General features: G+C 34.7%; 1 long non-coding RNA gene across 1 annotated transcript; it reads right to left on the bottom strand.

Moving 5' to 3' along the window:
• Window positions 1-1,475: 1,475 nt before the first annotated feature.
• On the bottom strand, window positions 1,476-3,414 carry LOC131529265 (uncharacterized). Its single transcript, XR_009268039.1, has 3 exons — window positions 3,172-3,414; window positions 1,825-1,926; window positions 1,476-1,746 (listed from the first exon to the last, which is right to left on the bottom strand). It is a non-coding gene; the product is annotated as an uncharacterized LOC131529265 (long non-coding RNA).
• Window positions 3,415-7,523: the final 4,109 nt, after the last annotated feature.

Below are 7,523 nucleotides of genomic sequence, written 5' to 3'. Positions count from 1 at the left end.
ATTACATTAAAAATGACTAATGGCTCTATTTTTATGAAACTATGTGAATTTGTGTATATTGTGTAGTGCTTGGCCATATAAATATAAAGCTACATTGGCTTTAAACATTAGGTCTATGAATGTATTTACAGTATGTATTCATTAGAATTATTTTTATATGATTTATAGAATTATTATATAACTCTTTTTTTATCTTGCTGTGTAAATGTTTTAAATTCTTCTTATTTTTTGAACTTTTAATCAGTGAATCACATTTTGACTCTCTTGTGAGAAGTGAATCACAGTTTCAAGGCATGTGATTGGCTGTTCACTACTGATGTCACACTTTCATGTGCTTCCGCTCCATAAACTCAGGATAAAAACCTGAGTTGACATAGAAAGTTGATGATCAGCGTCATGGTACCAACAAAGCTGATTCGGATTGGTTGGGTTTTTGTTAAGTCACCTTCATGGCACAAGCCCCTGGTTGCTTGATCAGATAAATAAAGTCTAGTGACTTGACTTATGAGTATCCGGGGCTTAGTGGCTTAGTAATGTCTACCTGGGTGTCAGAAAAAGCTTGTGAAGATGTTTGAAAATGACCTCTTATGGTTCAATGAGGAGTCGCTCACAGACTGACAACAGACTGACAAAATCTGAAGGAGCAAGCTTAGGTTAGAGCAGGGGTCACCAAACTTGTTCTTGGAGGGCCGGTGTCCTGCAGAGTTTAGCTCCAACCCTAATTAAACACACCTGAATCAGCTAATCAAGGTCATGCTCCGTATACTTGAAACTTCAAGGCAGGTGTGTTGAGGCAAGTTGGAACTAAACTCTGCAGGACACCGGCGCTCCAGGACCGAGTGCGGTGACCCCTGGGTTAGAGGGTGCAGACAGCAGTGGTCCTGTGTGCATCGGAGCTTTGAATTTGATGCATGAAAGTTCTTAGTGCAAAGAGTTGCTCCTAGTGACAAAATTCTAAGAGAAAAGTGGGGGTTTCCCCTTACAATTACAGAGAAGATCCTGGTAAAGATAAAAGTTACTCACAAAGCATCTTAAAAGAGCCGGTCACAAATGTGTTAGGTATGGAGGAGGAGATTTACAAGGTTTGTGCCACAGTATTGATGATTACCAAAATATTTTTTTATGTTTCTGTAATGGTTAATCCTCACCAGTATGTGTAAGCTATTTAGTTACAATAGTATTTCTAATGCTAAAATATAATTGTTGTTGGGATTTAATGGATTCAAAGTATATCACACAAATGTTTCATCAAAAGCAAGTCTTTGGGAACAACTAGAAACTATTTGGAAGTTAATAACAACAGAGACTGTGGAAAAGTACAAACAACGACAGCAAGAATGCAAGCTGTTATCATAGCCAAAAGAGGGAAGGCCTTGAGGACATTTTTTGTTAAAAAAAAGTTTTTAATAGATTCTTAAAATGTTTGTTTTTACATAACTGTATAGTTGGTTTACAAAAAACAACCAACTGTTCTTTTTAACTTTCAATAATTCATCATTTTATGACATTTTCATGACCAAATTATGCAAAAAACAAAGAAAGAATGTCGTTAATATGATTGTATGTTCAAAATATCCCCAGATAACCGATGGGGAGATCTGCAGAGATCTACTGCTGTTTACATTGACCTTCTGAAAGATCTTCTACACTGGTAGGACAGTGGATGTTGACCATGGGAAAGGCTTCCGTGTCAAACAGCACCATTCCGTCTTGACCCTCAGAGTTCTCCTTACATTGGACGGAAATCTGAAATATTCATACAGGCATTTGTAGAGATTGCGCATTATTCATATTTCTAAAATAATTCTGTCTGTATAATGATACCTGAGCTTGACCAGATGACAGCTCAACAGCCACAGCCTCTTGCGTCAAGAGAGTGTCTTTCTCCACCGGGTGTTCATGAGCAAATTTGCAGCAAGTCTGACCCTTATTTAACGAGAAACGTTATTTTATTATTATCTTAACAGAACTTTCGAATTTAGAGTATAAAAAATATGGAATGCTGTAACGCAAATTTTCTTTTAAAACATTTCGAGGTCATCACGCAATGATAGTTTTACCTTACCATTGTGTTGACAATCTGTTCCAAGCTGTTTAATAACAGATGTTGTATAAAAACAATTAATTATTAAATATTATGATGAACACTGTTGTTGGAAAATGGCTTTTTTTGGGGGGGGTATCGTAGCTAACGGAAACAAATATTAACCTTCCGGGTTGAATGGTACATGTGACCTACATTGTGATGTATATGATTTGGTTGAATTCATTCATACGTCAAATTCACAAAAGAGTTGAGACCACCGTATACTTGCCGAAAGATTATTTTTCATCAGCTACTGTACAACTAATTATCTAAAAGCAACAGCAGCAAAACTAGCCAAGCCAACTTTACTTAAAGAGCAGCGTTGCATAAAAAATGGTAATTCAAAGTGCTTTACAGAAAATAAATTAAAATAATCATAAAATGTGCACAAGAAAAGAAAAAAAAAAAAGACAAAAAACCCTAAACATACTGGAAACAAACTAGAAAGGTCCAAGATGGGCTTATACTGTACCTTCAGAGTCAGACCGTATTACACACAGCACGTTTATTTAACACTACATGTATGATAAAATGGCAAATATATTATAACATATCACCAGCTAAGAGCAACAAGTAAAACATCCTTATGATTACTGTACAATTATTGTCCAGTCATTGTTCAGATAAAAAAATAAAATAAATCAATTGACGGAATATTTAAAAAATAATTTACAAGGATATAGATATCCACAAGGCTTAGTTTAAAAAAAAAAAAATTAGCATTTTCCTTGTAGGGACTTAAGGCATTGTTCATCCCTTTTCAAATTCATGCAAAACAAATAAACGAACGAACGAAGTCCCTTCTTGAGAATTTCTAAAATTTCTATTGATTTCAATCTTATGCCTGATGTTGTTTTCTAAAGAAGCTCGAGGGTTTTTTTCACAGCATTAAATTGCTGTAAAATCACCTATATTTAATTCACAATTTAATGCTAATTCTAATTCTATTAATTTATTGATTCTTCTGTATCCTTCTATAGGCCTAAAACTGATTAATCAAATCTGATATATAATTTTCAGTCATTTATGTTCATTTTTCTCTAAAAGAGCAGGAGTGAAAATGCATTATGTCTGCTTGAACTTACCTCCAAAATTCACAGGTTGTATGTTCTAGTTGTTTTCTCTGGGTTCATAATAGTAGTCCATTTATTTATTTTCAATCCAGTCCAAATCCTTAATAGAAATTTGTGAAATACAAAATATGGAAAATGATAGAAATTAAGTTTTTAGCTTCTCATTTTCAAGTCATCAAGTCTCATTTTGCAGTTCTCCCGCGTTCTTGTAATCTCTGAACGATAACGACTTGATATGATTTGAAAGTAGGTGGTAACTTCATAACACTGCATTGCTTCTGTTATGCACAGCACAGTTAACCACACGTACAAAAACAGGGTTCTCTGTGCTTTCTTATCAAGTGCTGACTCATCAAAGATTAAATGATTAAAGATTTTCGAAAACATGATTGGAGCAGAGAAAACTGCAGACATGACAGTCATACAGTAAACACATGACAAAATTCATAGAAAAATAACAAGGGTACTGGAAATTTCCAAAAATGTGGTCTTGCCAATAGAAACTAAGCATTCATCAATTTTCAGTTCTTGATCAGGGTTAATAAAATGAATAAACTGAACAATTTACAAATAAACTAATCTAGGTCTCATGGTCCTAATCTCTATAAAGCATCTTTTCTTTTCTTTTTTTTCTTTTCAAGAAAAAACACATTTTAAGGTAATCAAGGTAAAGTACTTGATTAAAATCCTGAGAAATATATAATTGAAACTGTGAATGAATTGTTTTATTTTGAATCTTTTCAACAAATCATGAAATTCATGATTTATTCATGTATCAGACATCGCTACTTTTTTTCATGAACTCTGAAGACTGGAGTGATTGTTAAGATTTACAGTGAACAATGACTTAAATTTAGATATTTTATGACTTCACAAGTCTTGGAATGAGTCATGTATGCCATTTTATGGTACTTTTATGATGCTTTTTGAAGTTTAAAAAACCTATGTTTTTGTGTTCAAAGAAGGGACACATTTTTTTGATGATGCTGCTGTGTAATATGTCAGGATATATAATCAAATGTGTGGATTTTGTTATTTTGGTAATTCCATTGAGGACAAATATTAATGCTATAGCATTACACTGACATTCTAGAGAATTGGACAGAAGTTGTCATGTCACATTTATTTATATAGCGCTTTATACAATACAGATTGTGTCAAAGCAGCTTTACAGTGTTAATCAGAAAAATAGTGTGTGAATAATAAAAAAAATAAAAAATCAATTCTACTGTAAAGCAGCTCTAAAAAGAGGACATCGTTCATTCAGTGCTCATTTATTCAATCATCTTTCAACAGGAAACTCACATTAATAGCATCAGACAAAGCTAGCATTATAACAACTTCCCATTTAGTAATTGAGGGAAACTCATACCCTAATCATTTCCACTATTCCGTTTGGGAATTTAGAGGTGCAAAAATGATGTTTAACTGTGCAAAAAAATCTAATTAGGTAAACTTCATTTATAACTTGTAATTTAGTGGACATTAATAATGTCCTTCCTTTATTCCTTCATTTTAAATTGTTCACATTACTTCAAACAAAAGTGCTTGTTAAATATTTTGATTCTACAATCTGTCAAAGATGATTGACACTTAGCATACAGTTTGAATTGGCATTATGGTTCTGTTCGGAACTCCCTGCGCATCCATGCTGCCTAGCATGGATAAGAGCAGAGAGCGAAGCAAAAAAATAGGGTAAACAGAACAAAACCAACATAAATGTATCACAGATATCATTATTGTTCAATAATTTCATGTACACATTTTAGAATTAGTCTGATTCAATGGAGAATCAGAAGGCCAAATCCTGACTGAATAAGAGGAGGAGCTGGGGATAGAGGAGAGTAATTAGCTATTGAGCAACGCGAAAGCTGCTCATAATACTGAAGAACCATGTATGCTGAGATAGGCGTCGTATTACTATAGCTGAGAGTAAACTGATGCGAGCTTGTCTGATGTGACCTGCCAGAACTAACGCTATGCTTGAGAATTGAAGCGAGTCCCCAGAAATAATCTCGTCCTCATCTCATTCCATGTTAACTAAACCTTTCTTAATGTGAAAAGACCTTCAAGATATAACCACCTGACCTTCCATGTGATGCAGTTCACATTAAATGCACATAGTATAATTCTTGGCCTTTATCTTCCTCTGTGTCGATTACAATGCCTTCATCATTATCCGGCTCAGCCTGAGGTTGGAGATGGATGAGGTATGACACATCATCATACACAATTTGCCCATGAAGGCCTCTCTGGTTCTCCATGCATTGCACTGAAAGCTGAAAATGCGTAATCATTAGTAATGAATCTTAATTCATTGTTACGATCTTGAGATATTCTATGTGTCTGAATTGTTTTTGTATTTGAGCTCTCTGCTCTGGTGTATAGACATGTTTGTGTTCTAGGTGGGTGTGGCCTCTGTTAATCAGCTGGAGGTGGCGATTGGTCCCACTATGCACCTTTCCCAGAGATAAGGACCACCTCAAACACTCGTCTTCTGCCTTCGAGCCTCGTCCACTTCGTACCGTTGTGTCTTTACTAGAATTCTGATTAATTATTGTTCTGTGGATTGTCGCGCCAGAGAGAGATATTCTGAGTAGACCTATGGTAAATCTGTTGAGTGTTAGTTATTCTGAAATCAAATGTTATATCTCCTGTTTATCTGAACTTTGCCTGTTTTGACTATGACTTGGATTCTGATTCTGCTTTGTGTACGCCCTGTAACTTTGTAATTACTTTATTACATGTTTGCCGAATTAAGGGTTGTAGGGGGCTAGACGCCGTTTTATTTTGTGTCTATTTTTCACTTTGTTTATGGTTGAGGGAGGTAGGGAAGTTGGTTTGTAGTTTGTTTTCTTTATTTTTCTTTGAGGTTATTTAGTTATCAAAAAGAAGTTCGTTTTGTTTATTGATTTGGCTTTGTCTGCCACTGAAGATATTGCCTTATATGAGAAATAACACTCATTTTTTCGGCATCTCTCTGGTGTGGATACTGTTTTCTATTTCTGCTACGTCGAACCCCTAGAGGTCGTAACATCAGCGCCAATTTTATATGCGACGTTTTTGCGTGTTTACATCATGTCTTCTACGTCATGTAGATATGCTACTTGCTTGTTCAGGCGATATAATAGCCTATATGTCTTGGCTTTCTTGGTATAGCTAGTCAATTCCATTTGATATATTGTCAGAAAAATGTCCAAACATGTTACCTTTAACTGGTCACTGGGGCAGCATACACATAGATACAACTTTGCAACTTATTAACCCCTAAGGCAGGCCTTTGAGGGCACTGCAGTGCTAAAGCACAGTTTATGTACAATCCTCTGCATGTTACTATACTGTGAAATTTAACATGCAATTGTACGTTTCAGCTACAGATGTCGATAGACAGCCTAAAGCATGCATTTTTGTCTTTGTAAATGCGGCAAAGATTTTCTTCTCAGTGTTTTAGTAACATGGTCATCTGTATCTTTACTGCTGTCAGTGAATGTCCAGCATGTCCAGACAAACCAGTTTAAGTCTGTATTACCTTTCATGTCCTCATAGACTTTGGTTAACCTTGTAGAAATCAGTCAACCCAAACCTTCATTTGCAATGCTCAGCAATATGATGCCATTGCCAAAAAGATGCATAAATCCAGTACAGAAATGAATATGGTATGGTAGAAAAATACAAATAAATTAAAGCAGAAAACATGATTTGTGAAGATGATTCCTGAGTCACTGCCTGGAAAAGACTGACAGGTTTCAGATATATCTCAATGATCTGGAAGTGCACAGAACTCCTCCCACATGTGCAGAAATTCATTGGTATGAACTTTATACATGCTTCAACAAGTCAACCATTTATTTTAGAAAGTTATAAGAACCAAGAAATTGGACAGCATTAGTTCATATGTCATTATGAAGTTTTTTTGTTGTCAAACTCCCTCTTTTCACAAATTTGCAAGACAACACAACGTCCTGAGCAACAAATAAAAAGTTCAATTTCCCTTGTATTAGTAAAATATTATAGGAATGGTGTATTTGGGAAATTAAATTTTGCCTTCATGCTTGGTTGAATGAAAATCTCAAAAATACAGTAGTCTCTGTTTCACAATAATGTGGCAAACCGGCAGACCAAACATAGCAATATAAATGTATGCAAATATAATGAACAGAGATCTAACCCTTGTAAAAAAGAACTTTGCTTGATTGTTGTGAATGTGCACTTGTAGTTTACTTCAAATGTTGTACATAAAATTATTGCAAATAATATGATATTATTAAAATAAAAAGCCAATTAATTGTACTAAAAAAGTACACATTCGTGGCTATTTATTAACCAACTTAAGTTATATAAAATTGAAAGTTTTACTTTAAAAC

Source organism: Onychostoma macrolepis, chromosome 21, assembly GCF_012432095.1.
Source record: "Onychostoma macrolepis isolate SWU-2019 chromosome 21, ASM1243209v1, whole genome shotgun sequence".
Lineage (NCBI taxonomy): Eukaryota > Metazoa > Chordata > Actinopteri > Cypriniformes > Cyprinidae > Onychostoma > Onychostoma macrolepis.
This window is presented reverse-complemented; position numbering and strand designations above follow the sequence as displayed.